Below are 14,200 nucleotides of genomic sequence, written 5' to 3'. Positions count from 1 at the left end.
GGATTAAAAAAGGTCCCACTGGGAATCGAACTCAGATTATCAGAGTCAAAGTCTGATGTGATAACCATTACACCATGGAACCTTCCAACGGATGTCACCAGCACTGCTACTACAATGTAAATTTGTCGTTAAATTTGGTGGAATTTAGGGCCATGTGCTGATTCCTTCAACTCAGTGATTTCGATGATTTAAAACATGATCTTTTGGTGCATGTTAATGGAGTATATTGCGATGTTCGACGGAAAGAAAACAACCTTCGATAGCTCAGTTGGTAGAGCGGTGGACTGTAGTGACACGATGTAAAATGCAAGGAATCCATAGGTCGCTGGTTCAACTCCGGCTCGAAGGAGAGCACTTGTGATTACGCATTGAGTGGGCAACAGAAAATAGATAAAGCTGATAGTCATGTATATTCAAAATAGAGTGTAGTAATGGAAAATCCAACATGTACTATTGGGGTACGCATATCTACAACGGAAAGTTGACAACATCACCGTGTAAATATGAAATGTATAGCTCAAAAATGGGACACAATTAATGGTTAGTAATTGTAGCCGGCAACAAACGGTAATATAAAAGTTGCGTGGCTCATTGGTCTAGTGGTATGATTCTTGCTTTGGGTGTAAGAGGCCCCGGGTTCAAATCCCGGATGAGCCCCTACAATATTTCAGCTGAGATGGTAAACCTCTTATTGTATTACTTAGATGAATGTTAACATTGCAAATGTGGTAGCGTGGCCGAGCGGTCCAAGGCGCTGATTTAAGGCACCAGTCTCTTCGGGGGCATGGGTTCGAATCCCATCGCTGCCAACGTCAATTTTGCTCAAACTGTTGTAGCATAGCAAGGAATCGGTGATTGTGCACTTACGGGCAACGTTAATGGTCGTGTGGCCTAATGGATAAGGCGTCGGACTTCGGATCCGAAGATTGCAGGTTCGAGTCCTGCTACGATCACTCGCAAACGGTTATTTAGGCTATTTCGAAATGCGCGCGCGAAAATTTACAAACAAAGAATTAGCAATCCATTTGCAATTGCTCCTGGTTGTAAGCCAAAGTACACATCAAAGAGAACATCCGAGGTTCCCGCCCAAAAAATTGGTCTAAGGAGTGGAATCAATGAATCCCTATCGTACGATCTCTATTCCCTATACCAAATTAAGCTGTGGTATTTCCTTAGGAAAAAACATTTGGGACTCGTGACTGTACCTTAGAACACATGATGTGTCTAATGGCAGGGATCGGTGCCAAAAGTAAAACAATTGGGGCCCATCCGGGAATTGAACCCGGGATCACTTACACCCGAAGCAAGTATCATACTACTAGACCAATGAGCCCTATTATCTTTCATTATTGATTCGAAAATTATTTTATTATTATTACAATCCAAATGTCGTGCATAAAAATAAACACGATTGATAGAAATTGGATTAAAAAAGGTCCCACTGAGAATCGAACTCAGATTATCAGAGTCAAAGTCTGATGTGATAACCATTACACCATGGAACCTTCCAACGGATGTCACCAGCACTGCTACTACAATGTAAATTTGTCGTTAAATTTGGTGGAATTTAGGGCCATGTGCTGATTCCTTCAACTCAGTGATTTCGATGATTTAAAACATGATCTTTTGGTGCATGTTAATGGAATATATTGCGATGTTCGACGGAAATAAAACAACCTTCGATAGCTCAGTTGGTAGAGCGGTGGACTGTAGTGACACGATGTAAAATGCAAGGAATCCATAGGTCGCTGGTTCAACTCCGGCTTGAAGGAGAGCACTTGTGATTACGCATTGAGTGGGCAACAGAAAATAGATAAAGCTGATAGTCATGTATATTCAAAATAGAGTGTAGTAATGGAAAATCCAACATGTACTATTGGGGTACGCATATCTACAACGGAAAGTTGACAACATCACCGTGTAAATATGAAATGTATAGCTCAAAAATGGGGCACAATTAATGGTTAGTAATTGTAGCCGGCAACAAACGGTGTTAGAAAAGTTGCGTGGCTCATTGGTCTAGTGGTATGATTCTTGCTTTGGGTGTAAGAGGCCCCGGGTTCAAATCCCGGATGAGCCCCTACAACATTTCAGCTGAGATGGTAAACCTCTTATTGTATTACTTAGATGAATGTTAACATTGCAAATGTGGTAGCGTGGCCGAGCGGTCCAAGGCGCTGGTTTAAGGCACCAGTCTCTTCGGGGGCATGAGTTCGAATCCCATCGCTGCCAACGTCAATTTTGCTCAAACTGTTGTAGCATAGCAAGGAATCGGTGATTGTGCACTTACGGGCAACGTTAATGGTCGTGTGGCCTAATGGATAAGGCGTCGGACTTCGGATCCGAAGATTGCAGGTTCGAGTCCTGCTACGATCACTCGCAAACGGTTATTTTGGCTATTTCGAAATGCGCGCGCGAAAATTTACAAACAAAGAATTAGCAATCCATTTGCAATTGCTCCTGGTTGTAAGCCAAAGTACACATCAAAGAGAACATCCGAGGTTCCCGCCCAAAAAATTGGTCTAAGGAGTGGAATCAATGAATCCCTATCGTACGATCTCTATTCCCTATACCAAATTAAGCTGTGGTATTTCCTTAGGAAAAAACATTTGGGACTCGTGACTGTACCTTAGAACACATGATGTGTCTAATGGCAGGGATCGGTGCCAAAAGTAAAACAATTGGGGCCCATCCGGGAATTGAACCCGGGATCACTTACACCCGAAGCAAGTATCATACTACTAGATCAATGAGCCCTATTATCTTTCATTATTGATTCGAAAATTATTTTATTATTATTACAATCCAAATGTCGTGCATAAAAATAAACACGATTGATAGAAATTGGATTAAAAAAGGTCCCACTGAGAATCGAACTCAGATTATCAGAGTCAAAGTCTGATGTGATAACCATTACACCATGGAACCTTCCAACGGATGTCACCAGCACTGCTACTACAATGTAAATTTGTCGTTAAATTTGGTGGAATTTAGGGCCATGTGCTGATTCCTTCAACTCAGTGATTTCGATGATTTAAAACATGATCTTTTGGTGCATGTTAATGGACTATATTGCGATGTTCGACGGAAATAAAACAACCTTCGATAGCTCAGTTGGTAGAGCGGTGGACTGTAGTGACACGATGTAAAATGCAAGGAATCCATAGGTCGCTGGTTCAACTCCGGCTCGAAGGAGAGCACTTGTGATTACGCATTGAGTGGGCAACAGAAAATAGATAAAGCTGATAGTCATGTATATTCAAAATAGAGTGTAGTAATGGAAAATCCAACATGTACTATTGGGGTATGCATATCTACAACGGAAAGTTGACAACATCACCGTGTAAATATGAAATGTATAGCTCAGAAATGGGACACAATTAATGGTTAGTAATTGTAGCCGGCAACAAACGGTGTTAGAAAAATTGCGTGGCTCATTGGTCTAGTGGTATGATTCTTGCTTTGGGTGTAAGAGGCCCCGGGTTCAAATCCCGGATGAGCCCCTACAATATTTAAGCTGAGATGGTAAACCTTTTACTGTATTACTTAGATGAATGTTAACATTGCAAATGTGGTAGCGTGGCCGAGCGGTCCAAGGCGCTGGTTTAAGGCACCAGTCTCTTCGGGGGCATGGGTTCGAATCCCATCGCTGCCAACGTCAATTTTGCTCAAACTGTTGTAGCATAGCAAGGAATCGGTGATTGTGCACTTACGGGCAACGTTAATGGTCGTGTGGCCTAATGGATAAGGCGTCGGACTTCGGATCCGAAGATTGCAGGTTCGAGTCCTGCTACGATCACTCGCAAACGGTTATTTTGGCTATTTCGAAATGCGCGCGCGAAAATTTACAAACAAAGAATTAGCAATCCATTTGCAATTGCTCCTGGTTGTAAGCCAAAGTACACATCAAAGAGAACATCCGAGGTTCCCGCCCAAAAAATTGGTCTAAGGAGTGGAATCAATGAATCCCTATCGTACGATCTCTATTCCCTATACCAAATTAAGCTGTGGTATTTCCTTAGGAAAAAACATTTGGGACTCGTGACTGTACCTTAGAACACATGATGTGTCTAATGGCAGGGATCGGTGCCAAAAGTAAAACAATTGGGGCCCATCCGGGAATTGAACCCGGGATCACTTACACCCGAAGCAAGTATCATACTACTAGACCAATGAGCCCTATTATCTTTCATTATTGATTCGAAAATTATTTTATTATTATTACAATCCAAATGTCGTGCATAAAAATAAACACGATTGATAGAAATTGGATTAAAAAAGGTCCCACTGAGAATCGAACTCAGATTATCAGAGTCAAAGTCTGATGTGATAACCATTACACCATGGAACCTTCCAACGGATGTCACCAGCACTGCTACTACAATGTAAATTTGTCGTTAAATTTGGTGGAATTTAGGGCCATGTGCTGATTCCTTCAACTCAGTGATTTCGATGATTTAAAACATGATCTTTTGGTGCATGTTAATGGACTATATTGCGATGTTCGACGGAAATAAAACAACCTTCGATAGCTCAGTTGGTAGAGCGGTGGACTGTAGTGACACGATGTAAAATGCAAGGAATCCATAGGTCGCTGGTTCAACTCCGGCTCGAAGGAGAGCACTTGTGATTACGCATTGAGTGGGCAACAGAAAATAGATAAAGCTGATAGTCATGTATATTCAAAATAGAGTGTAGTAATGGAAAATCCAACATGTACTATTGGGGTACGCATATCTACAACGGAAAGTTGACAACATCACCGTGTAAATATGAAATGTATAGCTCAAAAATGGGACACAATTAATGGTTAGTAATTGTAGCCGGCAACAAACGGTGTTAGAAAAGTTGCGTGGCTCATTGGTCTAGTGGTATGATTCTTGCTTTGGGTGTAAGAGGCCCCGGGTTCAAATCCCGGATGAGCCCCTACAATATTTCAGCTGAGATGGTAAACCTCTTATTGTATTACTTAGATGAATGTTAACATTGCAAATGTGGTAGCGTGGCCGAGCGGTCCAAGGCGCTGGTTTAAGGCACCAGTCTCTTCGGGGGCATGGGTTCGAATCCCATCGCTGCCAACGTCAATTTTGCTCAAACTGTTGTAGCATAGCAAGGAATCGGTGATTGTGCACTTACGGGCAACGTTAATGGTCGTGTGGCCTAATGGATAAGGCGTCGGACTTCGGATCCGAAGATTGCAGGTTCGAGTCCTGCTACGATCACTCGCAAACGGTTATTTTGGCTATTTCGAAATGCGCGCGCGAAAATTTACAAACAAAGAATTAGCAATCCATTTGCAATTGCTCCTGGTTGTAAGCCAAAGTACACATCAAAGAGAACATCCGAGGTTCCCGCCCAAAAAATTGGTCTAAGGAGTGGAATCAATGAATCCCTATCGTACGATCTCTATTCCCTATACCAAATTAAGCTGTGGTATTTCCTTAGGAAAAAACATTTGGGACTCGTGACTGTACCTTAGAACACATGATGTGTCTAATGGCAGGGATCGGTGCCAAAAGTAAAACAATTGGGGCCCATCCGGGAATTGAACCCGGGATCACTTACACCCGAAGCAAGTATCATACTACTAGACCAATGAGCCCTATTATCTTTCATTATTGATTCGAAAATTATTTTATTATTATTACAATCCAAATGTCGTGCATAAAAATAAACACGATTGATAGAAATTGGATTAAAAAAGGTGCCAATGAGAACCGAACTCAGATTGTCAGAGTCAAAGTCTGATGTGATAACCATTACACCATGGAACCTTCCAACGGATGTCACCAGCACTGCTACTACAATGTAAATTTGTCGTTAAATTTGGTGGAATTTAGGGCCATGTGCTGATTCCTTCAACTCAGTGATTTCGATGATTTAAAACATGATCTTTTGGTGCATGTTAATGGACTATATTGCGATGTTCGACGGAAATAAAACAACCTTCGATAGCTCAGTTGGTAGAGCGGTGGACTGTAGTGACACGATGTAAAATGCAAGGAATCCATAGGTCGCTGGTTCAACTCCGGCTCGAAGGAGAGCACTTGTGATTACGCATTGAGTGGGCAACAGAAAATAGATAAAGCTGATAGTCATGTATATTCAAAATAGAGTGTAGTAATGGAAAATCCAACATGTACTATTGGGGTACGCATATCTACAACGGAAAGTTGACAACATCACCGTGTAAATATGAAATGTATAGCTCAAAAATGGGACACAATTAATGGTTAGTAATTGTAGCCGGCAACAAACGGTGTTAGAAAAGTTGCGTGGCTCATTGGTCTAGTGGTATGATTCTTGCTTTGGGTGTAAGAGGCCCCGGGTTCAAATCCCGGATGAGCCCCTACAATATTTCAGCTGAGATGGTAAACCTCTTATTGTATTACTTAGATGAATGTTAACATTGCAAATGTGGTAGAGTGGCCGAGCGGTCCAAGGCGCTGGTTTAAGGCACCAGTCTCTTCGGGGGCATGGGTTCGAATCCCATCGCTGCCAACGTCAATTTTGCTCAAACTGTTGTAGCATAGCAAGGAATCGGTGATTGTGCACTTACGGGCAACGTTAATGGTCGTGTGTCCTAATGGATAAGGCGTCGGACTTCGGATCCGAAGATTGCAGGTTCGAGTCCTGCTACGATCACTCGCAAACGGTTATTTTGGCTATTTCGAAATGCGCGCGCGAAAATTTACAAACAAAGAATTAGCAATCCATTTGCAATTGCTCCTGGTTGTAAGCCAAAGTACACATCAAAGAGAACATCCGAGGTTCCCGCCCAAAAAATTGGTCTAAGGAGTGGAATCAATGAATCCCTATCGTACGATCTCTATTCCCTATACCAAATTAAGCTGTGGTATTTCCTTAGGAAAAAACATTTGGGACTCGTGACTGTACCTTAGAACACATGATGTGTCTAATGGCAGGGATCGGTGCCAAAAGTAAAACAATTGGGGCCCATCCGGGAATTGAACCCGGGATCACTTACACCCGAAGCAAGTATCATACTACTAGACCAATGAGCCCTATTATCTTTCATTATTGATTCGAAAATTATTTTATTGTTATTACAATCCAAATGTCGTGCATAAAAATAAACACGATTGATAGAAATTGGATTAATAAAGGTCCCACTGAGAATCGAAATCAGATTATCAGAGTCAAAGTCTGATGTGATAACCATTACACCATGGAACCTTCCAACGGATGTCACCAGCACTGCTAATACAATGTAAATTTGTCGTTAAATTTGGTGGAATTTAGGGCCATGTGCTGATTCCTTCAACTCAGTGATTTCGATGATTTAAAACATGATCTTTTGGTGCATGTTAATGGACTATATTGCGATGTTCGACGGAAATAAAACAACCTTCGATAGCTCAGTTGGTAGAGCGGTGGACTGTAGTGACACGATGTAAAATGCAAGGAATCCATAGGTCGCTGGTTCAACTCCGGCTCGAAGGAGAGCACTTGTGATTACGCATTGAGTGGGCAACAGAAAATAGATAAAGCTGATAGTCATGTATATTCAAAATAGAGTGTAGTAATGGAAAATCCAACATGTACTATTGGGGTACGCATATCTACAACGGAAAGTTGACAACATCACCGTGTAAATATGAAATGTATAGCTCAAAAATGGGACACAATTAATGGTTAGTAATTGTAGCCGGCAACAAACGGTGTTAGAAAAGTTGCGTGGCTCATTGGTCTAGTGGTATGATTCTTGCTTTGGGTGTAAGAGGCCCCGGGTTCAAATCCCGGATGAGCCCCTACAATATTTCAGCTGAGATGGTAAACCTCTTATTGTATTACTTAGATGAATGTTAACATTGCAAATGTGGTAGCGTGGCCGAGCGGTCCAAGGCGCTGGTTTAAGGCACCAGTCTCCTCGGGGGCATGGGTTCGAATCCCATCGCTGCCAACGTCAATTTTGCTCAAACTGTTGTAGCATAGCAAGGAATCGGTGATTGTGCACTTACGGGCAACGTTAATGGTCGTGTGGCCTAATGGATAAGGCGTCGGACTTCGGATCCGAAGATTGCAGGTTCGAGTCCTGCTACGATCACTCGCAAACGGTTATTTTGGCTATTTCGAAATGCGCGCGCGAAAATTTACAAACAAAGAATTAGCAATCCATTTGCAATTGCTCCTGGTTGTAAGCCAAAGTACACATCAAAGAGAACATCCGAGGTTCCCGCCCAAAAAATTGGTCTAAGGAGTGGAATCAATGAATCCCTATCGTACGATCTCTATTCCCTATACCAAATTAAGCTGTGGTATTTCCTTAGGAAAAAACATTTGGGACTCGTGACTGTACCTTAGAACACATGATGTGTCTAATGGCAGGGATCGGTGCCAAAAGTAAAACAATTGGGGCCCATCCGGGAATTGAACCCGGGATCACTTACACCCGAAGCAAGTATCATACTACTAGACCAATAGCCCTATTATCTTTCATTATTGATTCGAAAATTATTTTATTATTATTACAATCCAAATGTCGTGCATAAAAATAAACACGATTGATAGAAATTGGATTAAAAAAGGTCCCACTGAGAATCGAACTCAGATTATCAGAGTCAAAGTCTGATGTGATAACCATTACACCATGGAACCTTCCAACGGATGTCACCAGCACTGCTACTACAATGTAAATTTGTCGTTAAATTTGGTGGAATTTAGGGCCATGTGCTGATTCCTTGAACTCAGTGATTTCGATGATTTAAAACATGATCTTTTGGTGCATGTTAATGGACTATATTGCGATGTTCGACGGAAATAAAACAACCTTCGATAGCTCAGTTGGTAGAGCGGTGGACTGTAGTGACACGATGTAAAATGCAAGGAATCCATAGGTCGCTGGTTCAACTCCGGCTCGAAGGAGAGCACTTGTGATTACGCATTGAGTGGGCAACAGAAAATAGATAAAGCTGATAGTCATGTATATTCAAAATAGAGTGTAGTAATGGAAAATCCAACATGTACTATTGGGGTACGCATATCTACAACGGAAAGTTGACAACATCACCGTGTAAATATGAAATGTATAGCTCAAAAATGGGACACAATTAATGGTTAGTAATTGTAGCCGGCAACAAACGGTGTTAGAAAAGTTGCGTGGCTCATTGGTCTAGTGGTATGATTCTTGCTTTGGGTGTAAGAGGCCCCGGGTTCAAATCCCGGATGAGCCCCTACAATATTTCAGCTGAGATGGTAAACCTCTTATTGTATTACTTAGATGAATGTTAACATTGCAAATGTGGTAGCGTGGCCGAGCGGTCCAAGGCGCTGGTTTAAGGCACCAGTCTCCTCGGGGGCATGGGTTCGAATCCCATCGCTGCCAACGTCAATTTTGCTCAAACTGTTGTAGCATAGCAAGGAATCGGTGATTGTGCACTTACGGGCAACGTTAATGGTCGTGTGGCCTAATGGATAAGGCGTCGGACTTCGGATCCGAAGATTGCAGGTTCGAGTCCTGCTACGATCACTCGCAAACGGTTATTTTGGCTATTTCGAAATGCGCGCGCGAAAATTTACAAACAAAGAATTAGCAATCCATTTGCAATTGCTCCTGGTTGTAAGCCAAAGTACACATCAAAGAGAACATCCGAGGTTCCCGCCCAAAAAATTGGTCTAAGGAGTGGAATCAATGAATCCCTATCGTACGATCTCTATTCCCTATACCAAATTAAGCTGTGGTATTTCCTTAGGAAAAAACATTTGGGACTCGTGACTGTACCTTAGAACACATGATGTGTCTAATGGCAGGGATCGGTGCCAAAAGTAAAACAATTGGGGCCCATCCGGGAATTGAACCCGGGATCACTTACACCCGAAGCAAGTATCATACTACTAGACCAATGAGCCCTATTATCTTTCATTATTGATTCGAAAATTATTTTATTATTATTACAATCCAAATGTCGTGCATAAAAATAAACACGATTGATAGAAATTGGATTAAAAAAGGTCCCACTGAGAATCGAACTCAGATTATCAGAGTCAAAGTCTGATGTGATAACCATTACACCATGGAACCTTCCAACGGATGTCACCAGCACTGCTACTACAATGTAAATTTGTCGTTAAATTTGGTGGAATTTAGGGCCATGTGCTGATTCCTTCAACTCAGTGATTTCGATGATTTAAAACATGATCTTTTGGTGCATGTTAATGGACTATATTGCGATGTTCGACGGAAATAAAACAACCTTCGATAGCTCAGTTGGTAGAGCGGTGGACTGTAGTGACACGATGTAAAATGCAAGGAATCCATAGGTCGCTGGTTCAACTCCGGCTCGAAGGAGAGCACTTGTGATTACGCATTGAGTGGGCAACAGAAAATAGATAAAGCTGATAGTCATGTATATTCAAAATAGAGTGTAGTAATGGAAAATCCAACATGTACTATTGGGGTACGCATATCTACAACGGAAAGTTGACAACATCACCGTGTAAATATGAAATGTATAGCTCAAAAATGGGACACAATTAATGGTTAGTAATTGTAGCCGGCAACAAACGGTGTTAGAAAAGTTGCGTGGCTCATTGGTCTAGTGGTATGATTCTTGCTTTGGGTGTAAGAGGCCCCGGGTTCAAATCCCGGATGAGCCCCTACAATATTTCAGCTGAGATGGTAAACCTCTTATTGTATTACTTAGATGAATGTTAACATTGCAAAAGTGGTAGCGTGGCCGAGCGGTCCAAGGCGCTGGTTTAAGGCACCAGTCTCTTCGGGGGCATGAGTTCGAATCCCATCGCTGCCAACGTCAATTTTGCTCAAACTGTTGTAGCATAGCAAGGAATCGGTGATTGTGCACTTACGGGCAACGTTAATGGTCGTGTGGCCTAATGGATAAGGCGTCGGACTTCGGATCCGAAGATTGCAGGTTCGAGTCCTGCTACGATCACTCGCAAACGGTTATTTTGGCTATTTCGAAATGCGCGCGCGAAAATTTACAAACAAAGAATTAGCAATCCATTTGCAATTGCTCCTGGTTGTAAGCCAAAGTACACATCAAAGAGAACATCCGAGGTTCCCGCCCAAAAAATTGGTCTAAGGAGTGGAATCAATGAATCCCTATCGTACGATCTCTATTCCCTATACCAAATTAAGCTGTGGTATTTCCTTAGGAAAAAACATTTGGGACTCGTGACTGTACCTTAGAACACATGATGTGTCTAATGGCAGGGATCGGTGCCAAAAGTAAAACAATTGGGGCCCATCCGGGAATTGAACCCGGGATCACTTACACCCGAAGCAAGTATCATACTACTAGACCAATGAGCCCTATTATCTTTCATTATTGATTCGAAAATTATTTTATTATTATTACAATCCAAATGTCGTGCATAAAAATAAACACGATTGATAAAAATTGGATTAAAAAAGGTCCCACTGAGAATCGAACTCAGATTATCAGAGTCAAAGTCTGATGTGATAACCATTACACCATGGAACCTTCCAACGGATGTCACCAGCACTGCTACTACAATGTAAATTTGTCGTTAAATTTGGTGGAATTTAGGGCCATGTGCTGATTCCTTCAACTCAGTGATTTCGATGATTTAAAACATGATCTTTTGGTGCATGTTAATGGACTATATTGCGATGTTCGACGGAAATAAAACAACCTTCGATAGCTCAGTTGGTAGAGCGGTGGACTGTAGTGACACGATGTAAAATGCAAGGAATCCATAGGTCGCTGGTTCAACTCCGGCTCGAAGGAGAGCACTTGTGATTACGCATTGAGTGGGCAACAGAAAATAGATAAAGCTGATAGTCATGTATATTCAAAATAGAGTGTAGTAATGGAAAATCCAACATGTACTATTGGGGTACGCATATCTACAACGGAAAGTTGACAACATCACCGTGTAAATATGAAATGTATAGCTCAAAAATGGGACACAATTAATGGTTAGTAATTGTAGCCGGCAACAAACGGTGTTAGAAAAGTTGCGTGGCTCATTGGTCTAGTGGTATGATTCTTGCTTTGGGTGTAAGAGGCCCCGGGTTCAAATCCCGGATGAGCCCCTACAATATTTCAGCTGAGATGGTAAACCTCTTATTGTATTACTTAGATGAATGTTAACATTGCAAATGTGGTAGCGTGGCCGAGCGGTCCAAGGCGCTGGTTTAAGGCACCAGTCTCTTCGGGGGCATGAGTTCGAATCCCATCGCTGCCAACGTCAATTTTGCTCAAACTGTTGTAGCATAGCAAGGAATCGGTGATTGTGCACTTACGGGCAACGTTAATGGTCGTGTGGCCTAATGGATAAGGCGTCGGACTTCGGATCCGAAGATTGCAGGTTCGAGTCCTGCTACGATCACTCGCAAACGGTTATTTTGGCTATTTCGAAATGCGCGCGCGAAAATTTACAAACAAAGAATTAGCAATCCATTTGCAATTGCTCCTGGTTGTAAGCCAAAGTACACATCAAAGAGAACATCCGAGGTTCCCGCCCAAAAAATTGGTCTAAGGAGTGGAATCAATGAATCCCTATCGTACGATCTCTATTCCCTATACCAAATTAAGCTGTGGTATTTCCTTAGGAAAAAACATTTGGGACTCGTGACTGTACCTTAGAACACATGATGTGTCTAATGGCAGGGATCGGTGCCAAAAGTAAAACAATTGGGGCCCATCCGGGAATTGAACCCGGGATCACTTACACCCGAAGCAAGTATCATACTACTAGACCAATGAGCCCTATTATCTTTCATTATTGATTCGAAAATTATTTTATTATTATTACAATCCAAATGTCGTGCATAAAAATAAACACGATTGATAGAAATTGGATTAAAAAAGGTCCCACTGAGAATCGAACTCAGATTATCAGAGTCAAAGTCTGATGTGATAACCATTACACCATGGAACCTTCCAACGGATGTCACCAGCACTGCTACTACAATGTAAATTTGTCGTTAAATTTGGTGGAATTTAGGGCCATGTGCTGATTCCTTCAACTCAGTGATTTCGATGATTTAAAACATGATCTTTTGGTGCATGTTAATGGACTATATTGCGATGTTCGACGGAAATAAAACAACCTTCGATAGCTCAGTTGGTAGAGCGGTGGACTGTAGTGACACGATGTAAAATGCAAGGAATCCATAGGTCGCTGGTTCAACTCCGGCTCGAAGGAGAGCACTTGTGATTACGCATTGAGTGGGCAACAGAAAATAGATAAAGCTGATAGTCATGTATATTCAAAATAGAGTGTAGTAATGGAAAATCCAACATGTACTATTGGGGTACGCATATCTACAACGGAAAGTTGACAACATCACCGTGTAAATATGAAATGTATAGCTCAAAAATGGGACACAATTAATGGTTAGTAATTGTAGCCGGCAACAAACGGTGTTAGAAAAGTTGCGTGGCTCATTGGTCTAGTGGTATGATTCTTGCTTTGGGTGTAAGAGGCCCCGGGTTCAAATCCCGGATGAGCCCCTACAATATTTCAGCTGAGATGGTAAACCTCTTATTGTATTACTTAGATGAATGTTAACATTGCAAAAGTGGTAGCGTGGCCGAGCGGTCCAAGGCGCTGGTTTAAGGCACCAGTCTCTTCGGGGGCATGAGTTCGAATCCCATCGCTGCCAACGTCAATTTTGCTCAAACTGTTGTAGCATAGCAAGGAATCGGTGATTGTGCACTTACGGGCAACGTTAATGGTCGTGTGGCCTAATGGATAAGGCGTCGGACTTCGGATCCGAAGATTGCAGGTTCGAGTCCTGCTACGATCACTCGCAAACGGTTATTTTGGCTATTTCGAAATGCGCGCGCGAAAATTTACAAACAAAGAATTAGCAATCCATTTGCAATTGCTCCTGGTTGTAAGCCAAAGTACACATCAAAGAGAACATCCGAGGTTCCCGCCCAAAAAATTGGTCTAAGGAGTGGAATCAATGAATCCCTATCGTACGATCTCTATTCCCTATACCAAATTAAGCTGTGGTATTTCCTTAGGAAAAAACATTTGGGACTCGTGACTGTACCTTAGAACACATGATGTGTCTAATGGCAGGGATCGGTGCCAAAAGTAAAACAATTGGGGCCCATCCGGGAATTGAACCCGGGATCACTTACACCCGAAGCAAGTATCATACTACTAGACCAATGAGCCCTATTATCTTTCATTATTGATTCGAAAATTATTTTATTATTATTACAATCCAAATGTCGTG

General features: G+C 42.0%; 58 non-coding genes across 58 annotated transcripts; 40 read left to right on the top strand and 18 right to left on the bottom strand.

Annotated features, from left to right (window-relative positions):
* Positions 1-10: 10 nt before the first annotated feature.
* On the bottom strand, positions 11-82 carry Trnaq-uug. Its single transcript has one exon. It is a non-coding gene; the product is annotated as a tRNA-Gln (tRNA).
* Positions 83-253: 171 nt separating this feature from the next.
* On the top strand, positions 254-349 carry Trnay-gua. The gene is made up of 2 exons: positions 254-290; positions 314-349. It is a non-coding gene; the product is annotated as a tRNA-Tyr (tRNA).
* Positions 350-585: 236 nt separating this feature from the next.
* Positions 586-657, top strand: Trnap-ugg. The gene has a single exon. It is a non-coding gene; the product is annotated as a tRNA-Pro (tRNA).
* Positions 658-727: 70 nt separating this feature from the next.
* Positions 728-809, top strand: Trnal-aag. The gene has a single exon. It is a non-coding gene; the product is annotated as a tRNA-Leu (tRNA).
* Positions 810-880: 71 nt separating this feature from the next.
* Positions 881-953, top strand: Trnar-ucg. Its single transcript has one exon. It is a non-coding gene; the product is annotated as a tRNA-Arg (tRNA).
* Positions 954-1,261: 308 nt separating this feature from the next.
* Positions 1,262-1,333, bottom strand: Trnap-cgg. Its single transcript has one exon. It is a non-coding gene; the product is annotated as a tRNA-Pro (tRNA).
* Positions 1,334-1,433: 100 nt separating this feature from the next.
* On the bottom strand, positions 1,434-1,505 carry Trnaq-uug. Its single transcript has one exon. It is a non-coding gene; the product is annotated as a tRNA-Gln (tRNA).
* Positions 1,506-1,676: 171 nt separating this feature from the next.
* Trnay-gua lies at positions 1,677-1,772 on the top strand. The gene is made up of 2 exons: positions 1,677-1,713; positions 1,737-1,772. It is a non-coding gene; the product is annotated as a tRNA-Tyr (tRNA).
* Positions 1,773-2,008: 236 nt separating this feature from the next.
* Trnap-ugg lies at positions 2,009-2,080 on the top strand. The gene has a single exon. It is a non-coding gene; the product is annotated as a tRNA-Pro (tRNA).
* A 70-nt stretch (positions 2,081-2,150) lies between these two features.
* Trnal-aag lies at positions 2,151-2,232 on the top strand. The gene has a single exon. It is a non-coding gene; the product is annotated as a tRNA-Leu (tRNA).
* A 71-nt stretch (positions 2,233-2,303) lies between these two features.
* On the top strand, positions 2,304-2,376 carry Trnar-ucg. The gene has a single exon. It is a non-coding gene; the product is annotated as a tRNA-Arg (tRNA).
* A 308-nt stretch (positions 2,377-2,684) lies between these two features.
* Positions 2,685-2,756, bottom strand: Trnap-cgg. The gene has a single exon. It is a non-coding gene; the product is annotated as a tRNA-Pro (tRNA).
* A 100-nt stretch (positions 2,757-2,856) lies between these two features.
* Trnaq-uug lies at positions 2,857-2,928 on the bottom strand. The gene has a single exon. It is a non-coding gene; the product is annotated as a tRNA-Gln (tRNA).
* A 171-nt stretch (positions 2,929-3,099) lies between these two features.
* Trnay-gua lies at positions 3,100-3,195 on the top strand. The gene is made up of 2 exons: positions 3,100-3,136; positions 3,160-3,195. It is a non-coding gene; the product is annotated as a tRNA-Tyr (tRNA).
* Positions 3,196-3,431: 236 nt separating this feature from the next.
* Trnap-ugg lies at positions 3,432-3,503 on the top strand. Its single transcript has one exon. It is a non-coding gene; the product is annotated as a tRNA-Pro (tRNA).
* A 70-nt stretch (positions 3,504-3,573) lies between these two features.
* Positions 3,574-3,655, top strand: Trnal-aag. Its single transcript has one exon. It is a non-coding gene; the product is annotated as a tRNA-Leu (tRNA).
* A 71-nt stretch (positions 3,656-3,726) lies between these two features.
* Trnar-ucg lies at positions 3,727-3,799 on the top strand. The gene has a single exon. It is a non-coding gene; the product is annotated as a tRNA-Arg (tRNA).
* Positions 3,800-4,107: 308 nt separating this feature from the next.
* On the bottom strand, positions 4,108-4,179 carry Trnap-cgg. The gene has a single exon. It is a non-coding gene; the product is annotated as a tRNA-Pro (tRNA).
* A 100-nt stretch (positions 4,180-4,279) lies between these two features.
* On the bottom strand, positions 4,280-4,351 carry Trnaq-uug. The gene has a single exon. It is a non-coding gene; the product is annotated as a tRNA-Gln (tRNA).
* Positions 4,352-4,522: 171 nt separating this feature from the next.
* On the top strand, positions 4,523-4,618 carry Trnay-gua. Its single transcript has 2 exons — positions 4,523-4,559; positions 4,583-4,618. It is a non-coding gene; the product is annotated as a tRNA-Tyr (tRNA).
* Positions 4,619-4,854: 236 nt separating this feature from the next.
* On the top strand, positions 4,855-4,926 carry Trnap-ugg. Its single transcript has one exon. It is a non-coding gene; the product is annotated as a tRNA-Pro (tRNA).
* Positions 4,927-4,996: 70 nt separating this feature from the next.
* Positions 4,997-5,078, top strand: Trnal-aag. Its single transcript has one exon. It is a non-coding gene; the product is annotated as a tRNA-Leu (tRNA).
* Positions 5,079-5,149: 71 nt separating this feature from the next.
* On the top strand, positions 5,150-5,222 carry Trnar-ucg. Its single transcript has one exon. It is a non-coding gene; the product is annotated as a tRNA-Arg (tRNA).
* A 308-nt stretch (positions 5,223-5,530) lies between these two features.
* Trnap-cgg lies at positions 5,531-5,602 on the bottom strand. The gene has a single exon. It is a non-coding gene; the product is annotated as a tRNA-Pro (tRNA).
* A 343-nt stretch (positions 5,603-5,945) lies between these two features.
* Positions 5,946-6,041, top strand: Trnay-gua. The gene is made up of 2 exons: positions 5,946-5,982; positions 6,006-6,041. It is a non-coding gene; the product is annotated as a tRNA-Tyr (tRNA).
* A 236-nt stretch (positions 6,042-6,277) lies between these two features.
* Positions 6,278-6,349, top strand: Trnap-ugg. The gene has a single exon. It is a non-coding gene; the product is annotated as a tRNA-Pro (tRNA).
* A 70-nt stretch (positions 6,350-6,419) lies between these two features.
* Trnal-aag lies at positions 6,420-6,501 on the top strand. The gene has a single exon. It is a non-coding gene; the product is annotated as a tRNA-Leu (tRNA).
* A 71-nt stretch (positions 6,502-6,572) lies between these two features.
* Trnar-ucg lies at positions 6,573-6,645 on the top strand. Its single transcript has one exon. It is a non-coding gene; the product is annotated as a tRNA-Arg (tRNA).
* A 308-nt stretch (positions 6,646-6,953) lies between these two features.
* Trnap-cgg lies at positions 6,954-7,025 on the bottom strand. The gene has a single exon. It is a non-coding gene; the product is annotated as a tRNA-Pro (tRNA).
* A 100-nt stretch (positions 7,026-7,125) lies between these two features.
* Positions 7,126-7,197, bottom strand: Trnaq-uug. Its single transcript has one exon. It is a non-coding gene; the product is annotated as a tRNA-Gln (tRNA).
* Positions 7,198-7,368: 171 nt separating this feature from the next.
* Positions 7,369-7,464, top strand: Trnay-gua. The gene is made up of 2 exons: positions 7,369-7,405; positions 7,429-7,464. It is a non-coding gene; the product is annotated as a tRNA-Tyr (tRNA).
* Positions 7,465-7,700: 236 nt separating this feature from the next.
* On the top strand, positions 7,701-7,772 carry Trnap-ugg. The gene has a single exon. It is a non-coding gene; the product is annotated as a tRNA-Pro (tRNA).
* Positions 7,773-7,842: 70 nt separating this feature from the next.
* On the top strand, positions 7,843-7,924 carry Trnal-aag. The gene has a single exon. It is a non-coding gene; the product is annotated as a tRNA-Leu (tRNA).
* A 71-nt stretch (positions 7,925-7,995) lies between these two features.
* On the top strand, positions 7,996-8,068 carry Trnar-ucg. Its single transcript has one exon. It is a non-coding gene; the product is annotated as a tRNA-Arg (tRNA).
* A 479-nt stretch (positions 8,069-8,547) lies between these two features.
* Positions 8,548-8,619, bottom strand: Trnaq-uug. The gene has a single exon. It is a non-coding gene; the product is annotated as a tRNA-Gln (tRNA).
* Positions 8,620-8,790: 171 nt separating this feature from the next.
* On the top strand, positions 8,791-8,886 carry Trnay-gua. Its single transcript has 2 exons — positions 8,791-8,827; positions 8,851-8,886. It is a non-coding gene; the product is annotated as a tRNA-Tyr (tRNA).
* Positions 8,887-9,122: 236 nt separating this feature from the next.
* On the top strand, positions 9,123-9,194 carry Trnap-ugg. The gene has a single exon. It is a non-coding gene; the product is annotated as a tRNA-Pro (tRNA).
* Positions 9,195-9,264: 70 nt separating this feature from the next.
* On the top strand, positions 9,265-9,346 carry Trnal-aag. Its single transcript has one exon. It is a non-coding gene; the product is annotated as a tRNA-Leu (tRNA).
* Positions 9,347-9,417: 71 nt separating this feature from the next.
* On the top strand, positions 9,418-9,490 carry Trnar-ucg. Its single transcript has one exon. It is a non-coding gene; the product is annotated as a tRNA-Arg (tRNA).
* Positions 9,491-9,798: 308 nt separating this feature from the next.
* Trnap-cgg lies at positions 9,799-9,870 on the bottom strand. The gene has a single exon. It is a non-coding gene; the product is annotated as a tRNA-Pro (tRNA).
* Positions 9,871-9,970: 100 nt separating this feature from the next.
* Positions 9,971-10,042, bottom strand: Trnaq-uug. Its single transcript has one exon. It is a non-coding gene; the product is annotated as a tRNA-Gln (tRNA).
* Positions 10,043-10,213: 171 nt separating this feature from the next.
* Trnay-gua lies at positions 10,214-10,309 on the top strand. Its single transcript has 2 exons — positions 10,214-10,250; positions 10,274-10,309. It is a non-coding gene; the product is annotated as a tRNA-Tyr (tRNA).
* Positions 10,310-10,545: 236 nt separating this feature from the next.
* On the top strand, positions 10,546-10,617 carry Trnap-ugg. The gene has a single exon. It is a non-coding gene; the product is annotated as a tRNA-Pro (tRNA).
* A 70-nt stretch (positions 10,618-10,687) lies between these two features.
* On the top strand, positions 10,688-10,769 carry Trnal-aag. The gene has a single exon. It is a non-coding gene; the product is annotated as a tRNA-Leu (tRNA).
* Positions 10,770-10,840: 71 nt separating this feature from the next.
* On the top strand, positions 10,841-10,913 carry Trnar-ucg. The gene has a single exon. It is a non-coding gene; the product is annotated as a tRNA-Arg (tRNA).
* A 308-nt stretch (positions 10,914-11,221) lies between these two features.
* Positions 11,222-11,293, bottom strand: Trnap-cgg. The gene has a single exon. It is a non-coding gene; the product is annotated as a tRNA-Pro (tRNA).
* A 100-nt stretch (positions 11,294-11,393) lies between these two features.
* Positions 11,394-11,465, bottom strand: Trnaq-uug. The gene has a single exon. It is a non-coding gene; the product is annotated as a tRNA-Gln (tRNA).
* A 171-nt stretch (positions 11,466-11,636) lies between these two features.
* Positions 11,637-11,732, top strand: Trnay-gua. Its single transcript has 2 exons — positions 11,637-11,673; positions 11,697-11,732. It is a non-coding gene; the product is annotated as a tRNA-Tyr (tRNA).
* A 236-nt stretch (positions 11,733-11,968) lies between these two features.
* Positions 11,969-12,040, top strand: Trnap-ugg. Its single transcript has one exon. It is a non-coding gene; the product is annotated as a tRNA-Pro (tRNA).
* A 70-nt stretch (positions 12,041-12,110) lies between these two features.
* Positions 12,111-12,192, top strand: Trnal-aag. Its single transcript has one exon. It is a non-coding gene; the product is annotated as a tRNA-Leu (tRNA).
* A 71-nt stretch (positions 12,193-12,263) lies between these two features.
* Trnar-ucg lies at positions 12,264-12,336 on the top strand. Its single transcript has one exon. It is a non-coding gene; the product is annotated as a tRNA-Arg (tRNA).
* Positions 12,337-12,644: 308 nt separating this feature from the next.
* On the bottom strand, positions 12,645-12,716 carry Trnap-cgg. Its single transcript has one exon. It is a non-coding gene; the product is annotated as a tRNA-Pro (tRNA).
* Positions 12,717-12,816: 100 nt separating this feature from the next.
* Positions 12,817-12,888, bottom strand: Trnaq-uug. The gene has a single exon. It is a non-coding gene; the product is annotated as a tRNA-Gln (tRNA).
* Positions 12,889-13,059: 171 nt separating this feature from the next.
* On the top strand, positions 13,060-13,155 carry Trnay-gua. Its single transcript has 2 exons — positions 13,060-13,096; positions 13,120-13,155. It is a non-coding gene; the product is annotated as a tRNA-Tyr (tRNA).
* A 236-nt stretch (positions 13,156-13,391) lies between these two features.
* Trnap-ugg lies at positions 13,392-13,463 on the top strand. Its single transcript has one exon. It is a non-coding gene; the product is annotated as a tRNA-Pro (tRNA).
* Positions 13,464-13,533: 70 nt separating this feature from the next.
* Trnal-aag lies at positions 13,534-13,615 on the top strand. The gene has a single exon. It is a non-coding gene; the product is annotated as a tRNA-Leu (tRNA).
* A 71-nt stretch (positions 13,616-13,686) lies between these two features.
* On the top strand, positions 13,687-13,759 carry Trnar-ucg. The gene has a single exon. It is a non-coding gene; the product is annotated as a tRNA-Arg (tRNA).
* Positions 13,760-14,067: 308 nt separating this feature from the next.
* Positions 14,068-14,139, bottom strand: Trnap-cgg. The gene has a single exon. It is a non-coding gene; the product is annotated as a tRNA-Pro (tRNA).
* Positions 14,140-14,200: the final 61 nt, after the last annotated feature.

Source organism: Daphnia pulicaria, chromosome 4, assembly GCF_021234035.1.
Source record: "Daphnia pulicaria isolate SC F1-1A chromosome 4, SC_F0-13Bv2, whole genome shotgun sequence".
Taxonomy (NCBI): Eukaryota; Metazoa; Arthropoda; class Branchiopoda; order Diplostraca; family Daphniidae; genus Daphnia; species Daphnia pulicaria.
Note: the sequence above shows the minus strand (reverse complement) of the source record. Positions and strands in the feature narration are given on the sequence as shown.